This window comes from Salmo salar, chromosome 04, assembly GCF_965601325.2.
Source record: "Salmo salar chromosome 04, fSalSal1, whole genome shotgun sequence".
Classification (NCBI taxonomy): Eukaryota; Metazoa; Chordata; class Actinopteri; order Salmoniformes; family Salmonidae; genus Salmo; species Salmo salar.
In genome coordinates, this window is record NC_138294.1 from 33,784,494 (window position 1) to 33,799,976 (window position 15,483).

Below are 15,483 nucleotides of genomic sequence, written 5' to 3' on the forward strand. Positions count from 1 at the left end.
CAAGGGAGCACTGGTCATAATAACATGCCACTCACTGAAGCTCCCTGGGGTCTTGAAAACAACAGCAAGTCTGGTGAACAGTGCTGTGTGAGTGTATATGTCAGACAGCAGAAGGACCACTCTCTGCACAGAGGGCAGTAAGGCTAACTCAGTCTATCCTGTTTGGGTCTGGTGCCACTGATGCCAACAAAGCCTTCCTCTTAAATAGCCTTCAATCTCCATATCTCTCACAGCACAGCCACTGGAACTGCAGCACCGCACTGGACAATGAAAGAATCACTCAAGTTGTCAACACACACGAACAAACATAAAATACATGTATGCAGACAGACATACAGACCGAGGAAAAATACAGAGATCCCTAGCCCTATCTCCCCCCTTCAAAAACACCCACCACACACACACATACTCTCCAGCCAATATTTCCCTATGCCACAGACCTGCCCTTGGGGAATTTCCTCTCTCCCTCCTACTGTAATGCTATTGGCAGAGCCTAATAATGCCTGCAGCAATAACCAAATGCATTTGTATCCTCCCTAACCACTTCTACCCTCACTTAAAGGGATTAAGACCCTCTTAAAGAAATGTCTATGAAGACACAGGCCTACTATGACCTATTAGCATCACCCTCACATGGCCATAACCAGGACAAGCCTACAACAACATGCACAGTTACAATGTTTAGCCTATTTTAATGTTATTTGTCAGGGACTATATCCAATAACTGTATTTCATCAGATGTAGCCAACTAGCTAATTTCCATCTGCGGTTCCGGGAAAACATACAACATCATGACATCCCAGAATACAGCACACAATGTGTACTTATGTACATCGGGACAGAGTGTACTTGGTTGACTCAACAGAGGTTTGCGTACAGCCTAGCTGGCCTCTGTGTTAATAGATGGTAGAAGGGCTTCTCTGAGAATGTCCACTGGTCATTCTATATAACAAACATACACTTACTGGGATACAACAGCAAGTGTGAAAGACAGTTGAGTGATAATGCCGAACATAGTGTACAAGGTGTAAAACAGCCGAGGTGATAGCGCAACGACCCTGGAATAAAAAACATAATGTGTAGGGGTGGGTGGATTTACAGGTTTACTCGCTCTGGATTGTCAGTACTGCATGTGTTCTTGGCTGTCGTGCCGCGACTGTGTCGGAATCGATTGTGAGTTGAACTTATTAGTATGCCTTCCCATAAGGGAGCGCCCGGGGTTGGCTTGCGGTCGGCTCTGGCACAGCCATGGCACGATACAACAGGATATAATGTGATGCCTAAGATGAATTTTTACTTGCAGTCATTAGCGGCTGTTAGAATCTTTCTTCCTTTTTTGTCGGAATACAACAGGATATAATGAGGAGTGTCATGAGTCAGGGAGATGGTCTGATGGTCTTAGTGACAACAGACCTATATATGGGGGGAGGTTTTAGTGGGTGGAATATTAGGACAATAGGAGGTTTACAAAGTTGCAGCTATAGTATGCTTAACAGTGCAAATTATTATGGTACAACTATATGGACACTTAATCATCATGGTGCTTTTAATGGTACGTTTATAAACATTGGTTGTGGTAAGTATAATTGAAACTTGGGTATCATTATGGTAAGTGGGGAAATAAGTATAGCAAGTTATAATTGTAATGGCTTAGCAGATCATAAAAAAAGAAGATCCATTTTTACATGGCTAAAAGATAAAGAATATAATCTATTGTTTACAGGAAACTCATTCTACAAATATAGATGAGGTTGGGTTGAATAAGTACTGGGCGGGAGAAATATATATTTGTCATGGGCAAAGAAACTCAAAAGGGGTGATTATACTAATTAAAACACATTTTGATCCGATTGTGCAAACAGATCCGCGAGGAAGATGGATTATTTAGAATATGCTATTGGACCAAAAACAGATCTGGCTAATTAATCGATATGGGCCAAATAATGATGATTCACACTTTTTCGAAAATACACTGCTCAAAAAAATAAAGGGAACACTACCGAGATGAGATCCTCAGACCCGTTATGAGACCATATGCTGGTGCGGTTGGCCCTGGGTTCCTCCTAATGCAAGACAATGCTAGACCTCATGTGGCTGGAGTGTGTCAGCAGTTCCTGCAAGAGGAAGGCATTGATGCTATGGACTGGCCCGTCCGTTCCCCAGACCTGAATCCAATTGAGCACATCTGGGACATCATGTCTCGCTCCATCCACCAACGCCACGTTGCACCACAGACTGTCCAGGAGTTGGCGGATGCTTTAGTCCAGGTCTGGGAGGAGATCCCTCAGGAGACCATCCGCCACCTCATCAGGAGCATGCCCAGGCGTTGTAGGGAGGTCATACAGGCACGTGGAGGCCACACACACTACTGAGCCTCATTTTGACTTGTTTTAAGGACATTACATCAACGTTGGATCAGCCTGTAGTGTGGTTTTCCACTTTAATTTTGAGTGTGACTCCAAATCCAGACCTCCATGGGTTGATAAATTGGATTTCCATTGATTATTTTTGTGTGATTTTGTTGTCAGCACATTCAACTATGTAAAGAAAAAAGTATTTAATAAGATTAGGATGTGTTTTTTAAGTGTTCCCTTTATTTTTTTGAGCAGTATATATATAATAATCTATTGAGTTCACAAGCAACAAAATCATCTATTATTGTGGTGGGAGATTATAATACGGTTTTAAGTACCTCAATGGATCATAAAGGAAGTCATTCTACAAACCATCACCATAAAGCACTTAAGGAGATCACAAAGATCATGGATACATTAGAACTAGTGGATATATGGAGGTTGAAAAACCCTGACCTAGTGAGACATACACGGAGGAGGCTTAATCATAACCGTCTTGATTACTTCCTGGTCTCGTTCTTGCTGGCATCAAAAGTTTAAAAAAGTATTAATAGGAGACCGAATGCGATCAGACCACCATCTAATTGGCCTCCATATAAATCTTACAGAATTTCCACGTGGACGGGGATATTGGAAATTTTATCAAAGCCTATTTGATGACAATTTGTTCTTAACTAAGACAAAATAATTCATAATATACATTTCTTTTGTACAACATAGGTACAGCAGATCCCCTTATTGTATGGGACACTTTCAAATGTACTTTTAGAGGCGATTGAATGCAATACTCATCATTAAAACAAAAGCAGTTTAGGTCAAAAGAGATTAGACTACTAAAGGAAATAGAGGAAGTAACAGCGCAGGTACATAGTTATGGAAACTGTATTATAGAGGCACAAAATAGGTTAGAGGAAAAACAAAAAGAAATGGAGGTAGTTATTCAAGAACGATCAAGTGTAATGTACTACAAAAATAAGGTGAATTGGATGGAAAAATGGGGAAAAATGCACAAACATTTTCAACACAGAAATTCTACCAAAAATAATTTACAGAAACTCGTTACAAATTATGGAGTTATCCATGATTCACCAAATTATATTTGGAAAGAGGAAGCAAAAACTTTTAAGCATATGTTTCTTTTCAGTCTCCATTTCCACTGAATGATGTTAACTGTAAGGATTTATTTCCTAATAATAATAATAATATTATTAATAATGTAAAATTAACACATTTACAGAAAGACCGGTGTGAAGGCCAACTTACAGAAGAGGAACTTTGAGGCAATAAAATCTTTTCAGTCTGGAAAAACACCAGGGCTTGACGATATACCAGTAGAGGTATATCAGACCATTTTAGATGTACTCAAAGAACCATTATTAGCATGTTTTAATTACTCTTATACAAATGGTAGACTTTAAGGTACTCAACAAGGTGGTCTGATTTCATTACTGCTAACATATAGAATAAAAAAGGTTATACCAGATATTGTTCATCCTGATCAGACAGGTTTTTTACATGGACGATATACTGGAGATAATATATGACAATTACTTGAAACAATTGAACATTATGAAACATTGAAGATAACATGTCTGGTCTTCATAGCAGATTTTGAAAAGGCATTTGAAATAGTACAATTATAATTTAGATATAAATGCCTGGAATACATTTTGGTGAATCTCTTATGTACATCAACCCCAGATGTAAAATAGTAAACAATGGTTACTTCTCAGAAAGTATTGAGCTTTTAAGAGGAGTAAAACAAGGCTGTCCATTGTCTCCATATCTATTTATTATGGCCATTGAAATGCTAGCTATTAAAATTAGATCCAACAAGAACATCAAGGGGTTGGAAATCCAGGGGATAAAAACAAAAGTGTCAATGTATGCTGATGATTCTAAGTCCACAATCTAGATCACTGCACAGACTCATTGAAGATCTTGATCACTTTTCTAGCCTCTCTGGATTAAAACCTATTTATGACAACTGTACCATATTACATATTGGATCGTTAAAAAAAATACAGTGTTTACACTACCTTGTGGTATACCAATAAAATGGGCGGATGGTGAAGTAGACATACTTGGTATTCACATCTAAAAAAAAAATACATGAACTTACCACAATTAATTTCAATAGAAAGTTAGCAAAAATAGATACGATTTTGCAACCACGGAGAGGTAAATACTTGTCTATTTATGGAAAAATTACATTGATTTTACAAAATTATAGTCCTATCACAGTTTACTTACTTACTAATGGCATTGCCTTCTCCAGATGATTTGTTTTAAAATCATATAAGCAAAAAAAAATTCCTTTTATTTGGAATGCTAAGCCAGACAAAATTAAACGTGCCTATTTATATAATGAATATGAGTTTGGGGGGCTGAAATTATTAAATATTAGAGCATTAAACCGCTCACTAAAAGCTTCACTCATACATAAGTTATACTTATACCCCAAATGGTTCTCCAGTAGATTATTAAAAGTGCATCCTCTGTTCAAAAATTGCTTTTTTGCCTTCATACAGATTACAACTTCTCATTTCCGACTAATTGAAAATGAAAAAAAAAAAAAAAAAAGTACCACCCTTTCTTAAACAAGCCATACAAAGCTGGTTACAATTTCAGTTTGATCCTCCAGAAAAAGATAATCAATAATATTACAACAAATGCTATGGTTAAACTCATTCTTTATGGATATTTTTTTTATGGTATTATGTTTATTAATGATATTATGAATAGAAATGGAGGAGTTATGTCACATATGCAGTTATCGAAAATATATAGGAATATCTGCTTAATCCAAATTTACAACCAATGGAGGAGGCAAGTAGAAAAGGGAGAAGTTAGGGAACTTGTTTTCCTGCCAGATAATAAAGATCCAAATTGGCTGAAAGGAAACGGCATAAATAGAAAAATATAAAAGTGTCATCTGAGGACAAAAATGTTGACAGCTGCGCCATACAGGTTGCAAAATAAATGGGAGGAGATTTTCGATGTACCAATTCCATGGCACATGGTTTATGAACTGGTACAAAACACTACACTTGACTCAACACTTAAAGTTTTTCAATTTAAATTATTATATAAAATGATTGCCACCAACAGAATGCTATATATGTATATGGAGCAACAATCTCAGCTCTGTAGATTTTGTTGCAAAGAGACAGAATCAATAGATAATTTATTCTGGTATTGCCCCTATGTAGCTTTCTGGTCACAGGTTCAGGAATGGTTAAAAAAGAAATAACAACATTCACTTAAAATTAAGCTTACAAATAGCAGTGTTGGGCGATCTGGAAAGCCATAGCCAATCAATAAATAATATGATAATACTCATAGGAAAGGCTTTCATCTTTAGCTCACAATCTGTGGATAATATACGATAAGAAAGATAAAAAAAAATTTGTAAAACATAACAATTGAAAAATATATGGCACATGGAAACCAAACAAGGGCAGTCTATGGTGATAGACTGCCCTTGTTTGGTTTCCATGTGCCATATATTCGCTCTTGCTGCTGGTGAGTCTCTGATCCACCTCTACGCAGATGACACCATTCTGTATACTTCTGGCCCTTCTTTGGACACTGTGTTAACAACCCTCCAGACGAGCTTCAATGCCATACAACTCTCCTTCCGTGGCCTCCAACTGCTCCTAAATACAAGGAAAACTAAATGCAGCTCTTCAACCGATCGCTGCCTGCACCTGCCCGCCTGTCCTGCATCACTACTCTGGACGGTTCTGACTTAGAATATGTGGACAACTACAAATAGCTAGGTGTCTGGTTAGACTGTAAACTCTCCTTCCAGACTCACATCAAACATCTCCAATCCAAAGTTAAATCAAGAATTGGCTTCCTATTTCGCAACAAAGCATCCTTCACTCATGCTGCCAAATATACCCTAATAAAACTGACCATCCTACCGATCCTCGACTTCGGCGATGTCATTTACAAAATAGCCTCCAATACCCTACTCAATAAACTGGATGCAGTCTATCACAGTGCCATCCGTTTTGTCACCAAAGCCCCATATACTACCCACCACTGCGACCTGTATGCTCTCGTTGGCTGGCCTTCGCTTCATAATCATCGCCAAACCCACTGGCTCCAGGTCATCTACAACACCCTGCTAGGTAAAGTCCCCCCTTATCTCCGCTCACTGGTCACCATAGCAGCACCCACCTGTAGCACGCGCTCCAGCAGGTATATCTCTCTGGTCACCCCCAAAGCCAATTCCTCCTTTGGCCGTCTCTCTTTCCAGTTCTCTGCTGCCAATGACTGGAACGAACTACAGAAATCTCTGAAACTGGAAACACTTATCTCCCTCACTAGCTTTAAGCACCAGCTGTCAGAGCAGCTCACAGATCACTGCACCTGTACATAGCCCATCTATAATTTAGCCCAAACAACTACCTCTTCCCCTACTGTATTTATTTATTTTATTTTGCTCCTTTGCACTCCATTATCTCTATTTCTACTTTGCACTTTCTTCTACTACAAATCTACCATTCCAGTGTTTTACTTGCTATATTGTATTTACTTTGCCACCATGGACTTTTTTGCCTTTACCTCCCTTATCTCACCTCATTTGCTCATATCGTACATAGACTTATTTTTCTACTGTATTATTGACTGTATATTTGTTTTACGCCATGTGTAACTCTGTGTTGTTGTATGTTGTCGAACGGCTTTGCTTTATCTTGGCCAGGTCGCAATTGTAAATGAGAACTTGTTCTCAACTTGCCTACCTGGTTAAATAAAGGTGAAATAAAATAAAAATAAATAGGCGGGATGGGCTGAGAGTGGCTGAGGGTTGGGATTAAAGAGTTTGTTTGGTAATGTATTGTTGTTATACATTTTACATACATGGTGCTTTTATATATGTAAAATGTATGTATATGTAGCAAAGAAGCTGTAAAAAAAAAACTAAGATATTTGTCCTCCGAAGGGGTGAGTGTAGCGATAAAATACATATATTTATTTAAAAAATAATAATAATACGTTCACCACAGTCAGTGGAGATTAGAACAAAATAAGGAGAGGAACCAACGAGAGGACTCCACATTAGACTATTGAGACGAACTCCTAGTATCACCTTTTCAAATACCAAAAAATAATCCCCATAATGTGGATGGAACAATATCTGATCAGGATTCAGTGGTTAGGAGCCACTTCAATGAATGACAGTTGACGTATGTTGGCCTCAGCGGAAGATGAGATAAGAGAAGGGAGTTGGTATAAATCTGCTTGGAGAGAGAAACAGAGGCTGCGTCCCAAATTTAGTGCACTACTTTTGGGCAGAGCCCATTTGGGATGCAGACAGAGAGCGATAGCAGATTCTGTTAGCATTGAACCCGGAGAGGATGAGATGAGTGGGCAGAGAGCTTACATGCTATTTCATGCTTGGATTGGATGCAAGATGAGAGCCCTGGAACTACAGTACGCACACACAGACCTAGACATGTACAGACAGACAGAAAAACACACACAGGCAAGCAAACACACACACACACACACAATTATCCTAAATACGCATTGCGGTCAGGCATAGCTCATCCATTTACACAACTATCTTCTTCGCTAAGACAACTCATCAGTCCATTCACTTGTCCTAAATCTACTCTATTGCTTCTCTGACTGTAAACAATTACGAGCCACCTTTTCAGGGTACATTGACCCATTTTACGAGCCACCACATCACACTAGACACCATATCACACCAATACATTACAGGTGCCATGGAAACAAGCTATTCTCTGTATGTGTGTGTGTGCGCGCATGTACAGTTGAAGTCGGAAGTTTACATACACTAAGTTGACTGTGCCTTTAAAAAGCTCAGAAAATTCCAGAAAAGTATGTCATGGCTGTAGAAGCTTCTGATAGGCTAATTGACATCATTTGAGTCAATTGGAGGTGTACCTGTGGATGTATTTCAAGGCCTACCTTCAAACTCACTGCCTCTTTGCTTGACATCATGGGGAATTCAAAAGAAATCAGCCAAGACCTCAGAAAAAAAATTGGAGACCACAAGTCTGGTTCATCCTTGGGAGCAATTTCCAAACGCCTGAAGGTACAACATTCATCTGTACAAACAATAGTACGCAAGTATAAACACCATGGGACCACGCAGCTGTCATAACGCTCAGGAAGGAGATGCATTGTCTCCTAGAGATGAACGTACTTTGGTGCGAAAAGTGCAAATCAATCCCAGAACAACAGCAAAGGACCTTGTGAAGATGCTGGAGGAAACAGGTACAAAAGCATCTATATCCACAGTAAAACAAGTCCTATATCAACATAACCTGAAAGGCCGCTCAGCAAGGGAGAAGCCACTGCTCCAAAACCGCCATAAAAAAAGCCAGACTACGGTTTGCAACTGCACATGGGGACAAAGATCGTACTTTTTGGAGAAATGTCCTCTGGTCTGATGAAACAAAAATCGAACTGTTTGGCCATAATGACCATCGTTATGTTTGGAGGAAAAAGAGGGAGGCTTGGAAGCTGTTGAACACCATCCCAACCATGAAGCACTGGGGTGGTAGCATTGTGTTGTGGGGGTGGTTTGCTGCAGGAGGGCCTGGTTCACTTCACAAAATAGATGGCATCATGAGGGAGGAAAATTATGTGGATATATTGAAGCAACATCTCAAGACATCAGTCAGGAAGTTAAAGCTTGGTCGCAAAAGGGTCTTCCAAATGGACAATGACCCCAAGCATACTTCCAAAGTTGTGGCAAAATGGCTTAAGGACAACAAAGTCAAGGTATTGGAGTGGCCATCACAAAGCCCTGGCCTCAATCCCATAGAAAATTTGTGGGCAGAACTGAAAAAGCATGTGCGAGCAAGGAGGCCTGCAAACCTGACACAGTTACACCAGCTCTGTCAGGAGGAATGGGCGAACATTCACCCAACTTATTGTGGGAAGCTTGTGGAAGGCTACCCAAAACGTTTGACCCAAGTTAAACAATTTCAAGGCAATGCTACCAAATACTAATTGAGTGTATGTAAACTTCTGACCCACTGGGAATGTGATGAAAGAAATAAAAGCTGAAATAAATAATTATCTCTACTATTATTCTGACATTTCACATTCTTAAAATAAAGTGGAGATCCTAACTGACCTAAGACAGGGTATTTTTACTAGGATTAAATGTCAGGAATTGTGAAATACTGAGTTTAAATGTATTTGGCTGAGGTGTATGTAAACTTCCGACTTCAACTGTTTGTATTTACATTTTAGTCATTTAGCAGACGCTCTTATCCAGAGCGACTTACAGTAGTGAATACATACATTTCATTTCATGCATTGTTTTTGTACTGGCCCCCTGTGGGAATCGAACCCACAACCCTGGCGTTGCACACACCATGCTGGCGTTGCAAACTCCATGCTCTACCAACTGAGCCACAGGGAATACCTGTATGTATGTTTTTTATTTCACCTTTATTTAACCAGGTAGGCCAGTTGAGAACAAGTTCTTATTTACAACTGCGACCTGGCCAAGATAAAGCAAAGCAGTGTGACAAAAAACAACAACACAGAGTGACACATGGGATAAACAAAAGTACAGTCAATAACATTAGAAAAATCTATATACAGTGTGTGCAAATGGAGTAAGGAGGCAAGGCAATAAATAGGCCATAGTAGCAAAGTAATTACAATTTAGCAAATGAACACTGGAGTGATAGATGTGCAGATGCTGATGTGCAAGTAGAAATACTGGGGTGCAAAAGAGCAAAAAAAGTAAATAAAAACAATAAGGGGATGAGGTAGGTAGATGGATGGGCTATTTACAGATGGGCTGTGTAGAGCTGCAGCGATTGGTGAGCTGCTCAGATAGCTGATGCTTAAAGTTAGTGAGGGAGATATAAATCTCCAACTTCAGCGATTTTTGCAAATCGTTCCAGTCATTGGCAGCAGAGAACTGGAAGGAAAGGCGGCCAAACGAGGTGTTGGCTTTGGGGATGACCAGTGAGATATACCTGCTGGAGCGCGTACTACGGGTGGGTGTTGTTAGGGTGACCAGTGAGCTGAGATAAGGCGGGGCTTTACCTAGCAAAGACTTATAGATGACCTGGAGCCAGTGGGTCTGGCGACGAATATGTAGCGACGGCCAGCCGACGAGGGCAGTGGTGGGTAGTATATGGGGCTTTGGTGACAAAACGGATGGCACTGTGATAGACTGCATCCAGTTTGCTAAGCAGAGTGTTGGAGGCTATTTTGTAAATTACATCGCCGAAGTCGAGGATCGGTAGGATAGTCTGTATGCATGTATGTATGTAATGCAGTACAGAGGGTAGTAGGCCACCCGTGAATGATATGCTGCTACGTCTCCAGCACCACCATATTAAAATGTACTTTAACCTCTCCAATGTGCGTGTGTGTCACTCATAATACACAGCATCACAAACAGCAAGAGAACACTCCAGTGTTACACCTCCAGCATCTCCATCATGCTCTGGAGTGAAGTTTCACCTAGCTACAGTACAGATCTAGGATCAGCTTCCCCTCCCCCAATCCTTACATTAACCATTACTGTGGGAAATGCAAAACTGATCCTAGATAACCATCTAATTTGTTGTTGTGAAGGTGTGTGTGGGAGACTTTCAGTACAATGGTGGATTTCATGCATTGACTCATGCGCTCATGCTCCTTTTGTGAGCCATTGACATCTCCTACTGGTATGACTAGGAAATACACTTGTTGTGAGTGGGTATTTGCGTGTGTGAGTGTGTGTATCTGATTTGTGAGCGTGTGTGTTGCAACCAATTACCTTCATTTAGTCACCCTGCACATTGACAACCACCAGCCAGAACCAGCCTGGCTTCCAGCAGCAACCATTGCCATCGACCCACATTCTCACACGGGTCACCAAATGTCAAAGGACACCAGTGTTGTGAGCCTTTTGGGCCAACAGGCTGTGTCCAAACTTTAAAAATCAATAAGTGGTCAACTGTCCAGTAGCCTAGCCACTACAAACAATCAATACTGCCATGATTGGGAGGCAAGGCTACATTGCCACACTGCAGCATGGTTTGAGCAACATGCAGTGTTTTCCATTCATGCATTAGAGAGATTAACCTAGACACTAAGTCTTATTGATGTCTCCTTTTAGATCTGATAAGTGAATAATGTGAATAAGCAATATGTCAGAAACTCCATTTAACTAACCAGAAGGCTATGCAGCACTATCACAACTTTCTTATACCCATCCGATCCTTAAAATCAACAAAGGCCCATATTAAGGAGTGAACTGCATAGTGACTGGTACTTTCCTCCTTCCTAAATATAAGTAGCAGTGTTTCTCAATACATTCCTAGAGGGAACCGCCAGGTTGCAAATGTTTTTTTTCTAGCCCAGTACTATCTCAATTCACATCTGATTCAACTCATCAACTAATCACCAAACTCTTGATGAAGTTAATCAGGTGTGTTGATACTAGGATATAACAAAAACCTGCACCTCCTGGGTATTACCAACCCTTGTGTTAAATGTTAAACTGACCCAAGATCCGTGTCTAGGGGCATCTTCTCCCTACTCCTGAAATGAGAAACACTGGCATATACAATCCCCCCAAAATACAATATATGTAGGCCATGAGAAGAGCAAAACAATCCCTCAGGTCCAGCTCTGGGGCTGCACTGCACTGGTGCAGTAGGGGAGGAACCTGCATCCTGCTAACATACTGCAGCACCCGTCCCACGCTACTTCCTGTTTCTGAGAAATAGTTACTGCATTCATGAGCCAGTGATGTGACAGGGAGGACTTTGCCAGTGTGGTGGGCAGCCATCCAAGAAAAGAAATGGGGAGAGACAGGGGTTAGAGTGAGAAAGAATGAGAAAGAGAGAGAGCGAGAGCGAGCGCGAGAGAGACGATACCTGATAATTGTTAGAATCCAGAAAAGAGACATTAAATTCTACAACCAGCTGAAAGGAAGCGATTCCCAAACCTTCCATAACAAAGTCCTCACCTACAGAGAGATGACCCTAGAGAAAAGTCCCCTCAGCAAGCTGGTCTTGGGGCTCTGTTCACAAACAAACAAACCCCACAGAGCCACAGGACAGCAACACAATTAAACCCAGCCAAATCATGAGAAAAATCTAAGATAATTACTTGACACATTGGAAAGAACTAACCAAATAACAAAGCAAACAGGAATGCTATTTGGCCCTAAACAGAGAGTACACAGTGGCAGAATACCTGACTACTGTGACTGACCCAAAATTAAGGAAAGCTTTGACTATGTACAGACTCAGTGAGCATAGCCTTGCTATTGAGAGAAGCTGCCGTAGGCAGACCTGGCTCTCGAGAGACGACAGGCTATGAGCCCACTGCCCACAAAATGAGGTGGAAACTGAGCTGCACTTCCTAACCCCCTGCCAAATGTATGACCATATTGGAGACACATATTTCCATCAGATTACACAGAACTACAAAGAATTTGAAAACAAATCCAATTTTGATTAACTCCCATATCTACAGTATTAGGTGAAATATCACAGTGTGCAATCCCAGCAGCAAGATTTATGACCTGTTGCCAAGAAAATGGCAACCAGTCTCCACAAACACCATTGTAAATACAACCTATATTTATCTGTCTATTTATTTTCCCTTTCGTACTTCAACTATTTCCACATTGTTACAACACTGTACATAGCAAGTAAGATAACATTTGAAATGTCTATTCTTTTGAAAATTTCAGACTGTTTATTTCACTTTTGTTTGTTATCTATTCCACTTGCTTTGGCAATGTGAATGTGTTACCCATGCCAATAAAGCCCTTTGAATTGAGAGAGAGGCAGAGAAAGAGAGATGAAGAGAGAGAGAGAGAGTCTATGTAATAAGACTTTACAGTGCGTTCACTGACACAATCTCCTTAGAGGAACTGGGGGTCTGAGGAAAACGAATGTAAATTGAATGGCTGTATGAAGCCGTGACTGAAGCAATGTTGTTAATTCATGTGAAGACCACTGGAACATACCAAATTACTGTGTGAATGGAAGAATGCCTGGATTTCTTACAAACTTCATGAATGAGTCTAAATGAAAGAAAGCAACAAATGAGATAGTAGTACGTGCAACCATAGACATAACATCTTATCCAGCAACCTACAATGACAGTAGTGAAATAAGTAAGCGGAAGCAATCACATATTGTGACCATTGCAAGTAAAATGATCCAACAAAAACAAGGAGTACAAGAAATGAATAACCTAAAATGCTAACATAGCATCAATAGTTTTAATCCAGCGCAGGCCTTACATACTCTAGTCCTGTCCTGGGGCTGTACGGATCAAGCATCTCAGAGTAGGAGGGTTGATTTATGGTCAGTTTAGCCTTTTAGATCACCATGAATAAGATTACGTGGACAGAGGGGACCTGATCCTAGGTCAGCACTCCTACTCTGAGACCCTTGATACATATGGCCCCAGGTGCATTTCATCCATGCATCCCTCACCTATGATGCCATGTTACCCAATCAGACAGATGATGGCCCTTCAAAACCCTCCAATGACAAAATCACCTCTGACAGGGCTAAATGACACCCTACTGTTAAGGTCAGGATACAGCAGTGCATGACAACTGTTCTCAGGCCAGTTTATACTCAGAAGAAAATAGAGGCTCCAGAGGTTACTCCTGACCACTGTTCTGGGATCAGTTTATACCTGGAGAGAGAGCGAGCTTTACCATTATAATAAAACTGAACTTGGATCAGTGCATGGAGGTTGTGTCTGTCTGTATAAGGAAGGTAGGGCTATCTCCTGTAATGGTAGTTAGCGGGATTTGATGGATGTGAGCATCACTCACGAGGCATGAGTCTGCATACAGGAGCCAAGCAAGACTAGGCAATTCAGCTCTCCTCCATTCTCTTATGTCAATGCATACTCTACCGTAGGTACAGTACGGTATATTAAGAAAAGAAAGGACCTGGCTCACAGACCCTGGGAAAAAGTGAAATGTAAGGATTCATCTTTGATCTAAGTCATGTACTCATGAATTGAGAAGGCATACTTTCAGAACAAAAACAAAGGCAATGCAATAACAAGACACCCAGTAGGCTACAGAAGGATATCTGTTAGCTTCATGTCAACACTACAGCAAGCAGACCAAGCACTCAACTCAAAACGAATGATTTATTTAGATTGTTTAAGGAACCCAGGAAATAAGGACAAGGACCAAGCCATTCAAGGGGTTAAGTAGTGTGAATAACATTGACCTTGCAAACATACGGCAACAATGTATGAGAATAGCCTACAAGTCAAACCATAAAAATATAATAAATCAAACAAGACTGCATATGACACGCATTGCATTCTTGCGCTGATAAAGCAAGTGATGAGAGTAACTGAAACAATGAAACAACTTTCAACATTGAAATAGGCTACTGAAACAATCTTCGAAAAATAATGCGTGTCCCATGAATGTGCTCTAGACTACATGCATCGTTTGATAAAACGAATTGCAATAATTTACAATGACGCACCAAACAACGAACGAACACATTGAACAGATCTCGGAGTATCCCTCCAAGAATAAACTGAGAAATACTCACGTTTTGTTAGAGAATTTATGTATTGTCGGTCAGTATCCTCAGGGCAATATTTACGAGAGAGGAGCAAAAACAGTGCGCACCCCTGCCTTCTCTGTCAATTTCAGTGGAAATGAAGCAGTGGGTTGGTTCTATGCTGCAGTTTTAAAGGCATATCTGATCTACCAAAAAAGCGTGGCAGGGGGGCAATCCCAGCGGAATACACACATGCATTAACCCAATCCACTTTAAAACGCCATCAATATTACATTCACTGGATGTGCGCAGCAGATGTACAAAAATAAACAATATTTCATACATTATTCAAGTGTATGCTGCTTTTGTGATTTTTCTTTGTGACAGGGTGGATAAATTACTGTTTTGTTTGTTTGTTTTCTATTTTATTAGAGCCTATGCCTTAACATACAAATATTAGGATGATACATATGACATATTATATATAGAGATTTGTTTTATTTTTATAATTTTGTAATTGCTCCTTTCTACAGTAATTATTTCACATAGCCTAACTCAAGATTGTTTGCAAACTGTGCCTCTAAAATCACATCCCGCGCGCTCAATTCTCAATTCTTTTGACA

The 15,483-nt window shown here is 40.2% G+C and overlaps 1 protein-coding gene across 1 annotated transcript in view; it reads right to left on the bottom strand.

Moving 5' to 3' along the window:
* trim2a (tripartite motif containing 2a) overlaps positions 1-15,030 on the bottom strand; it is a 62,451-nt gene extending 47,421 nt beyond the window's left edge. Inside the window, exon 1 of the mRNA XM_014195575.3 lies at positions 14,909-15,030. The gene's annotated coding sequence lies outside the window, so the exon portion shown is untranslated. The remainder of the gene's footprint in view (positions 1-14,908) is intronic.
* Between the last annotated feature and the right edge of the window lie 453 nt (positions 15,031-15,483).